An 11,127-nucleotide genomic window follows, 5' to 3' on the forward strand; every position below is an offset into this window, starting at 1 on the left:
AAAATATGTGTGAACTCTATAATATCCATGCCACCCCACTAGTTGGAGTTTCTTTACTGTGGAAAGAAACAAACCAGGCATCCACACCAGCATGCTGTCCTGATAGCTTTTATCCAAAATTGTCTTTTTCTATATTTTGTTGTCATATGTGTCAATACATCATCGTATTGACGCTAAACAGGCATTTTCTAGTCCTTATCCTCACGCTTCACACCAAAGTGAATGGCATGCAAACAAGTCCAAAAAAAAAAGAAAAAAGAACATGAAACAGATGACAGGATGGACGGAAAATGCGACCGGCCACAGAGTTGTCACCCAGGTGAGATGAACATTGTTAGCAGGTAGTTGCCAGAGTGGGACTCATGTCCTCCCGACTGTGAGAACTTTGACACGGCCGCAGTGAGATCGCTACAAGCCAATAACCATATAAAAGACAGACAATGGACCTAATTGCAATCAGTCACAGCCTTTTTTCACCCTTTTTGGAATGAGGGGGTGACTTACTCTGACATTCATGAGAGACAAGAGCATGCATTTCAAGGCGGGGCTCACAGAGGTGACATATAACAAGACGGTAAAGTGGTGCAAAGACACACACTCTGCTGACGCATTGCTAATAGGACACACACACTGCACTGTCACACACACACTCACTGCAAGACTGGTGTAGTTGATGAAAATACACGCCAACAACAGGACTATTCATTTCACACAAATAAAAAAGCTAACTCCTAACGCTAAACCTAAACCCTAACCTAACCTGAAACCCACTCATAAACCCAAATCTAATATAAAAGCATAATTAAAACATTACTGAAAAATAATACACCTACATTCCAACTCCATATACTGTACATTATACAGTACCGTACTAATATTGGATGAACACGGCTGTATGTAAGGCAAGGTGTGAAGTACAGCGCCTGCCTTGAATGACTTATCTGGACCCAATCTGAGGCGACACCTGTAAAGCAGCCTTTTGAAGTGTTAGTATTGTTGCAGCTAACAAAAGAACTCTTGGCACCTCTCCACTTACAAAAGAACATTAGTGAAGATAACAAGCAGCCCGTGATACGGGAGACATATTGATGCACTGCAGTCTTCATGTGGGGATGTGCCTGCTGGTTATTCTGCGACTCTAAGATGTGGTGCAGCCCCTGGTGGTGGTGGTGGTGGGGAGTGGGGTGGTTGGGGTGGCGGTGGGTGGGGGCTGGAGGGTAGTCTAGGATGCCTGAAGGCTAACTAGGGGTCATGAGATCAGTGGAGCAATGGGGAGGAGGCAGACATGATCACTCATTAGTCACCTTTTCACCTCTGTGTGTAGGTAGAAGTAGCTGAGAGCCGTTAGGCAGGTAGTAGGCGCTTACGTGTATTCCCAGCAGCGGTTTCACTCTGGATTTGTTTCACTTTTTTTTTATTAGTTTGCACTCATTTAAAACGTGGAGACTCAGGGGGCACTGGTTTTGTTGAAATGTATTTTGTACAGGATTTGAAGATGCACTGTCAAGATTTTCAAACTCATTTTCCCATAGGAAGTAACGGAAATAGAAATAGTCTGTTCCAGAGTCAAACTGTGACCAACAAGTCAGCTGTATTGACAGCAGTGTTTTAAGCATCTTTACACCGACAAGAAAAATAAGTTAACTACTGTACTTAAAAAAATAATTAAATCATTATAAAATTAGGGCTGTCAAAAAGAACGTGTTTAAGGAGGTAACTAATTTATTTCATTAATTACGTAAAAATATTAGTGTCATTAGTGTCATATGTGCCCTACGTTTGGCTGGCGACCAGTCCAGGGTGTGCCACGCCTCTCTCAGCTGGGATAGGCTCCAGCATACCCGCGACCCTAATGAGGATAAGCGGCATAGAAAATGAATGGATGGATGACCTGAACACATCAACCTGATATCCATCGATCTCCATCTCACAAACACATATTTAGTCCTCCTCGGAACAACACTTCCTCATTGTTACTAGACTACAGCGAGGTGCGTTCACGGACACTCCGAAAATAAAAATAACGTCTTTATAATGCGTGTATGTGTGATATAAATAAACACAAAGAAAAACAGTAAGTAGATATTCTTATCTCTCACTAAGGTAACTTACTGTGGGAATACAATTTGTTGCATTAAAGTATGCTCGGAAATCTCAGAAAATACAGCTACACTCAAAACATGTGAATTCGACTTAAAGGGTCACTGACATGATTTTTCAACTATGCTTAAATATGTTCTATATTGTTTATAATTATGTTCTACATTGTTCGCTTTTTGAAAGTGAACGTTAAATTTGTAAAAATTACAGTTTTGTATGTGGTAGGGAGCATTTTGGTCACAACTCCTAAGAAAAGGGGCGTTTCCCAAGTGACGTCAGCAAAGTTGCTACTCTCAGCTTACACCTAGTAAAGAAACCCTTCAAGAGGCAGCTCGTCGGTTTTGTTTGGTATATCTTTCATCAAAATAGTAGTCATGCCAAAACGTTGTGTTGCTGCTGGCTGTTCACAGTGTCCGACTGATACTGTAAGTTTCTTTCCTTTTCCAAAAGACGAAGGTTTAAGATTACAATGAATGAAGCAAGTACACAGACAAGGAACAAATGGACCACAGACCGCGTTCAATTCACTGAAGGCTTGAAAGTACTGTATAAACGCATTGTGGACGCTAAGATGATATCCTGATGCTATGCTACACAGGACAAAAGGAGGAGGATGGCGTAAAAGTTGCCATAGAACACGACAAGTCATGTCTTATTTATATATTGTATTCTAAACACTATGTCACTATAGCGACAAGCATTCGACTAGCATTCAAAGCTTTATACATGTTATAAAACATACTTTCACAGCGATATGTTGACGGTGGGGGGCGGGGCGGTGACGAAATACACAATAAAAAAGTCTCTAAAGACCCCTTCACGCTAATTAAGAAGCCGATTTAAAACAATAATTGAAGGATAAGCAACTCCAAGCTAATTTACCATTTTGTGTTGGAAGCCAACCAATCTTCATCTTTATGTCTTTGTCATCAGACACCGCTGCATCAGACATATAGTCCCATCACCGGTGGTTCCAATAAATATGGATTGATTCCATGTTCTACAAGTTCTCTATTTCAGCTCCACATGTTTCTTCCTCCTCGAAAAGTATTGACATGTCGCTCAAATCTTTTCTATAATCACTGTGTGCATCTTCTATCGCGTTCATTCTCTCATGTTTGTTCAATCTGCCTTAGATGAGAGCGGCGCCTTCACCGACATCACTGCCGGAAACGGCCCTTTTCTGCGGGGGTCAGTGAACATTTCTGCCGCCACGTACTGTAGATGTCATTTTTTACAAATTTACCATTTGCTTTCTAAAAACGAACAATGTAGAACATAATTACAAACAATATGGAACATATTTAAGCAGAGTTGATAAATCATGTCAGTAACCCTTCAAGTCACGTGGTGTCTTTGAACACAGCCATTCATGTCTCATAATAATGCGGACAAGGTGTGATTCAAATGATCTGCTACTATGAAAGAGACTAGCATTAGGCAAATACATTTTCAGACGTGTGCTATCGTTTCGCTTGATTTAACCTTCAGTTCATTTGGAGCTGTTAATACATACAAATATACAGTATATGTGTCCTGTCATTTATCTTTTTGTCCATAAAATACAGCAAAAATGGGCATACTTTGAAACGGTGATTCATCATGATTAATTAATTTTAAAACTGTGATAAATTTGATTAAAATTTGTAATCATTTGGCAGCCCTATAACCACAGACAGGCACTGCGGCACAATTTGGACACCTATGCTTGTTTTGCCAGGAAGAGGTGTTGCCAGGCAACGGAGAAGTGCGTCCAAGCTCTGTCTTCGTGGTCTATCGATGGTAAAGGGTTACGTTGCAATGTGGGGGGTATAGTGTAAAAATAAGTTATTTTTGTATGACAGTTAGGAACATAAATGGGCAAAAATCAAATCCTAAAAACGTGTCTATTCTGCCATTTGGGTTGGATCGTGCCCATGATGGACAGAAAGGTTTCCCCAACCTCCCAGACGAGGAAAGTGCCATGAAGCAAACAGGAAATTAGAAATAAGTGCCTCAAAAAAAAAAAAAAAAAGAAATTTGCCACAAATCGACACCTCGGAAATCCCTAATTTTTGGTATTTTTTCATTTATTTGGTCAGATCTTAACTGTTAAACAAGAAAGAAGTTAACTGTTGTAAAACATGAATGTAATAAAATAATCTACCCTAACTTTGCTAACAAGTTTGTTAATGCTGAAGCTTTACTGCTTTGAATATGAATAAAAATCAATCGTCTTAATGCTGGATGAAGTGAGCTAATACAGCAGGTGAATTTGCCTTCTCTTATTATTATTCAGTTATTCATTATTATTAATTATTGGCACTTTAGCCATATTGTACTGAGCAGCCAGGACAAGTTCCATTTATGGTGCTGTGGTTATCATCACATTTCTACTCTTTGGCAAGAAAAAGTGGAGTTGATCCTTTAAATGCTAACTGAGCTCACAACGGTTTGACCTCTGAGTCTGTGTGCGACTTATGAGGCAAAATGTTTGCTGCCCTACAAGTCAAATATCTGAGCACTCTGGGGTCTCCACACGGTGGCCATGACCTGAGTAAGCAAGATGAGCTGTATCAATGACAAGGTGACGAGCATGGGGGGGTTGGAGATGCTGGGGTTATCATTAGCGGGGCCTGGCGCTGGCCTCTGCTAGTTCCAGTAATTACCTCACAAAGGGCGGCGCTTGCCTTCCCACTGCTTTTCCCACACTACACTCGCAGGCTCAGAATTCCAATCGGCCCCAGACCTGCAATCTCCTCGCTTTTTAGACGGCAAATTACTGACAAGTCCCATTCTTCACAGCACTGTAATTGCTTTTTAGTGTTGTTTTTATTGAGCCCACCCCGACACCCCCCCTTTGCAGCTCCCTCAATAAAGTCAAACTGGGGAAGGAGCAAAGGAGTGGGGGGCGAAGGGGTAATATAGATAACATTAGTCCCTAATTGGACGGTTTTGGACAGCAGCGCGACTCATCATTTCTGGGGAATTTCGCGATTTTTTTTTAATGATCTTTTTCAAGTATGCTGAGTTTTTTTTTTTTTAAATGATCATGTCTTTCCCATTGTCACTCACCCCATCTATTCTTTGTGCAACATCACTGCTGTCACAATACTGAGAAAACATCTCATTATGGGACTTAAAGAGACACCCAGCATTCTTGGCTCCGTCAAGCTGTTTCGCTCCATATTATACTTCATCTGTCTTTACAAGGGGGAGGGAAGACAAATGCTCAACGTTCCACTGCCGGACAACCAAACAGTTGCCATTTGAGATGAGATGAGATGAGATGAGAAAAGAGAAAGAAAGAGGGATTAGAGGAGAAAAGGAGTTTAGGATATTCTTGGTGTGATCCACTTTAGTGAGGGAGGGTCTTAATATGGATTTGACACTCGAGGAATCACAATGTCATTATTTACAAAGAATTAATTAGTTCTCTTCAATGTATAATTGTAATATATATATATATATATATATATATATATATATATATATATATATATATATATATATATATATATATATGTATATATATATAGAGAGAGAGAGAAAAAATTACAGAAAAGACAATATTTTTTTCTTTTGAATTTTATATTGGTAATATAAAAATGAATTTAATTTTTTTTTGTGTAAATTTCTGCAATACAAAAAGTGAGTATTTAAAAAGTAAATGTTTAATTAGTAAAATAAAAATTAATTAAAAAATGTAATAATAAATGAACAGGTCATGTGTTTTAATTGAATTTAATTGTATTGATTTTAATTTTAAAATTGTACTTTGCATAAAAGTAAGATATGGATAAAATATAAAAACATTTGACATAATAAAACAATAAAACCACAATCAAAACGTATTATTTTAAATTAAGTATAATAAAAATAGTACAATACAGAAAGTTGAATAATATTTTTTGTTCATGATGTTATCCATTGTTTTTTTCTGTTTTTCCTTTCCACTCTTTTGGCAAGTTGAACAGACCTGTATTACATACAATACTAACAATATATTTAACAATATAGAACACGGACGTCACAAGATCTTGCGAGATTAAAATGTGACAAGATTTCTCATTCGGAAAAAAAAAGTCTTGTGGGCACTCGGCCTGGGATGATAATAAAGTAAATTAAGTAATGTTAAAACCTGGCTGTGTCAGTGACCCAATCTCGTGTATCGTCTCGTCTTGTGAACTGAGTGTCTTGGGACACCCCATTACGACTTTGTGCTTTATCCATTACATCGAATTTGAACATAAAATGTCAAGTGAGTGTGTGATGAAGAGGAATGGTGGACTTTTTTTTTTTAGTCTGCAAATTAGACATGACCCCATTGAGCTCAGCCCATTGCCTCAAGCGTGCAAGCTTCCACTGAGTCAGGTAGCGCGCTAATTCGCCCGTGACCTTCCGTGTCCTTCTTCGTGTCAGCGTGAGCAGGTTGACACCTCTGACCCTGTCAGGAGTGTCAAATAGCCGGTCAGAGGCCTTCAATAAAGTACCATGACAAGCCCTCTAATGCGTTACCACACGAGTGCCAGCCAAAAATGAGAGGCTGTAGCCTTTGCAGCCTGGGGGCAGACAGGTGCGCCGTCAAGCAACACACACACATGCACGCACACACAAAGTGGCCATCTACATCAAAACAATGACTAGGAAAATTGTACAGTGATATCACTGCACGCAGGCCAAAAGTGAATATCAACTTCCTAAAAAAAAAGCATGATTATTCAGTCATACTGTATGTCCTTAAAGACATACTGTACAATAGTGAATTGAAGGAAAACATGCCTCGAAAGTGGCACATAACTTGACAAGAAGAATTAATTGTTTTCAAGTTTTAAGATACTGCACAGCGTTTAACTCCTTTTTACACTTGTAGTAAAAATCAGTTACTGTAAGCATGTTCACAAGCATGACTACCTCAACTTAATTATATGTAACATCATGAAAGGGTGGGTACCTTTATTTTAGTTTAATTTATGACTTCTTTTTTTTTTTTAGATTTGATTACATTTTTACGTGTATTATCTATTATCTAGTTTCATAAAAACCTATTATCTAAAGCGTGAAGTTATAAGTAATAATCCCTTATCTCCAGTCACAGGTGCCACAATATGTTATGTTATATTTATTCACTTTCTATGCCGCTTAATTCTCATTATGGTCGCGGGGGTATGCTGGAGCCTATCCCAGCTGACTTTGGGCGGGAGGTGGGGTACACCCTGGACTGGTCGCCAGCCAATGGCAGGGCACATATAGACAAACAACCATTCACACTCACATTCATACCTATGGACAATTTAGAGTCTCCAATTAACCTAACATGCATGTTTTTGGAATGTGGGAGGAAGAAAAGAGACACATGCACGGGGGGGGGAGAACATGCAAACTTCACACAGAGATGTCCAATGGAGATTCGAACCCAGATCTTACAGACCTCCTGACTGTGCAGCCCACATGCTAAGCACTAGGCCACCGTGCAGCCTAATTTTAACTTCTTTCTACACTTGTATGACAGTTAAGAATGTCAAAAAGGTTATATAAAACACCTCGATTCCTGGATGTATCATTTATATTTCAATGATGTAATTTTTAATATATAAACCTGATGATTTGGCTCCAAAATCTCTGGTGATCACCTCTCTGGTGATGATGGCATGGGTTTTAGTTTAGTTTAGGTGCTCTGCTTGAACATGCTGTGCATTCCATCCAGGAGTTATCTCCTTTTCTTTGATGGCTCCTGACGGATATAGGTGGATCTAAAGCAGGTAGCAAGGATATAAATAAGTATACACTGTATTCACAGCAAACATCAATCAAACTAAACCAAAGAAGCAATCTTTCAATGGTTGGGAAACCCTGCCTGAGCCCATCAATGTTGACATCATATGGAATCAATATGGAATCTGGGTGTAAAATGTTATGTAAATCCCCTTAACAAGTCTTTTCAATCAGCACACAAAGGTGATTGGCAGTCGACACTGGCGCACATTGATCCTTTGCCCCCTGGCTTGTCTCTCTCTGTGGCGCCCCCTACTGTGAGAGGCGTGGGGTAGGGTGCCAGCGGCTGAGGCCAGCGCGGATCCTCTCATGCTAATAATGTTCGGTTTGTTTCCTGCCTCTTTTTAAATCTCTGGCCCTGGACCGTAATCCAGTACATGGGACGCAGAGAGAGGCATCCCACGCCTGTCCCTACGAGTTTTCTCGGGCCGAATGGGGGACTCCCCCAACACCCTCCACCCCCCCCACCCCTTTGTGCCACTCACACGGCGGTGCATTTCTATAAAGTGCCTCTGTAATGATTATTTTTGTCCAAATGAGAAATAAATTCCTTAACATAACAATGCTTCATACGGTAGAGCAACATGGGACATTTTCCTTAGTGTTTTTATCCAATGGAGGTCCACAAGGCCCCTACTGAGATCTCTCAACCTTTAAATCAAGACTCTTTGGCCCCTTGTCAGAAATCCTTCACTCACAAACTGCACTCATACATTTATTTGCATTGCCTAAAACCAAAAGTGCTCACTACTTGGACATCTGTTGGAGTCCTCTTGGGGAAACCTTTGAGATTTACAAAACAAGACCATGACATTGTGTGTCTATGTGTGTCAGAATTTGTGTGCGCTTTTTTTTAGGCCGGCAAGGGGATACGTAGACCCCCCTACTGTCCTATTTATAGTCCTGTGTCCACACGTCACAACTGTCAGTATGGGCTCAGATATGATGGGGAAAAGGCAGAGGACAGACAGGACATGAAAATATGGATTTTGTTCCTGGTGTGTTGCTAACGCTGATTAGGATTACAGCACGATGGTACATTCAGGGATTTTTTTTGACACAACATTTTTGATGCAAACTGGGTAAGTTACTTTTGTATTTTTACCATATGTCCACTTTTTCATAAGAGGTGGTCTGTGAAAGAGTAAAAATGTTGCTTTAAATCTTGTTCAAGTGGAGGATTTGTCTGGATTTACTTCGATCCAAACATTTAAACATGACATGAAAAACATTTAAAAAAATCCTCATGTTTGTTTGTATCATTCATTTTAATCATTTTGTGATATATCCAATTTTACAGTTTATTTACATATATTTTCAAATCGACCATACCTAGTACCACTGTGTTTACATGAACTAAACACCAAAAACCACCCATACTTACCCAAAATCTATGTAAACCACTACATGACATAACATCACAATCAAAAAAAGCACCATGTTAACACTAGTCAAAGATCCTCTATATGACAGGAGCACTTTGCTGTTCATTAGAACCTACTGCAGAAATGCTACTCGAAGGTCCTCTATATGACAGGACACTGCTGTTTTTAAGGACCTACTGTAAAAACGCTGGTCAAAGATTCTCTGTATGACAGGCACGCTATGCTGTTTTTAAGAAACTATGCAGAAATGCTAAGATGTTATCTAGGATAGTGATTTGCTGTTACTAGCTTTGAACTGAAGTCATGGGCCAGTGTGATGTCATTTATGGGCCACATATTGCTAAAAGTCTTAAATACAGGTAAACTTTGCAATGTTTTCCTTATTTAATGATGTGCACGTCTACCATGTACCGTATTTATTGAGCTATGTTTTTACTGTAATTTTGATTTACCACGGGTGTCACCGTGGGTGTGCCGTCTGGTTAGGCGGGCTTCTATTTCTTTATGCTGCAGTCTCATTGGCAGATATCCAATCCATATGTGATTTGTATACATATTTGGATGATATCTGAGGATAGCAATGCCGTGATCCATATCCATATTAGCAAGAGAGCCAAAACATTGGCAATGGCTGTAATAATTCAGAAGCTGTTTGTGTGTTAAGTCATGGCAATGACAGTATAAGTGAGGGAAAGAGCATTTCTGACGCAAATGTCACTTTCTAAACTTGTCAACAGTGCACAAAGCAAAACAACACCATGCTGACCACCGCACTGTTTGTCTTCAATCTTTTCCAGGACAACAACAATCCCACTCAGGATGTTGCGGTGTTTTTTTTTTTTTTTTTTTTTTTTTTAAAGCATAACATAATTGAAAGAGACATCATATTTTTGATAATAATTATATATTACTTAAATTAGCACTCTAATTTGTCTTATATTATGATTAATTTCCACATATTTAGTTTCAGTTATTTTAAAGAATGATTCATGGTTCTTTTTTTGGCTGACCACCACCTGAACCAAAATTCTTTTGCTGGGTTAAACTGTGTCTTGACTATAAAATTAAAGGCTGTGAATCAAAGGGCGAGAAAAGGCAACGCGCGGTTTTCTGAAACCACTGTGTATTTTATGGAGGCCAATTTAAAAGTTGTGTTTTCATGTGAGGTCACAGTGGCACATGATTGTTTACAATGGTGCAAGTGCAACTCTACTATAAGAGCTAACATCACCGGATGTGCTAACTTTTATTAAGCGCTGCTTTTATGTGATGTACCTGTGTTACAGGAAACACTGCTGTTAGCTAGCATATTAGCTAATGTGGATTTTTGGTCTTTTTTTTTCTTCCTGTCAACACATGTTATTTACCATCCGTCAGTAATAATTTATCAATACGTGATAATACAGGCAAAATGTAAACAAAAAATGACATTTATGGGTGTAAATACTCACGTTTTTTCACCATTTGCTGGTGGTCCCGTATGATAACCCCAGTAAAAAGCAGGGATCTACTGTACGTACATAAATCAAGTTCTTAACATTAACAAAGACCATACAAATGGTGTCATCTAGTGTCTGAGCAACAAGCACTTTACAAAGTGACACTGCCAACTAGTGGCCTGGCATGCATAATACAACGTCATTTTCGCTAGGTTGTTATTGTCAAAAGTTAAACTATTACATATTATATTATACTAACCATTTGTCCAGAGTTCTATCAAATGTAGAATTTCCTTCTTATCTTTGAATTAGAAGAAATAGCAACAAGCAACAAGAGCTTAGATTAGATTTCAGAGCTTTTTAGCTAGCACTGGAAGCAAATCAATATGGCTAAGCTAGGCTAGTTTTGACCCACGCACACTTCCTCAAAAGTCACCCCGACGACGTTA

Source organism: Dunckerocampus dactyliophorus, chromosome 2, assembly GCF_027744805.1.
Source record: "Dunckerocampus dactyliophorus isolate RoL2022-P2 chromosome 2, RoL_Ddac_1.1, whole genome shotgun sequence".
Lineage (NCBI taxonomy): Eukaryota > Metazoa > Chordata > Actinopteri > Syngnathiformes > Syngnathidae > Dunckerocampus > Dunckerocampus dactyliophorus.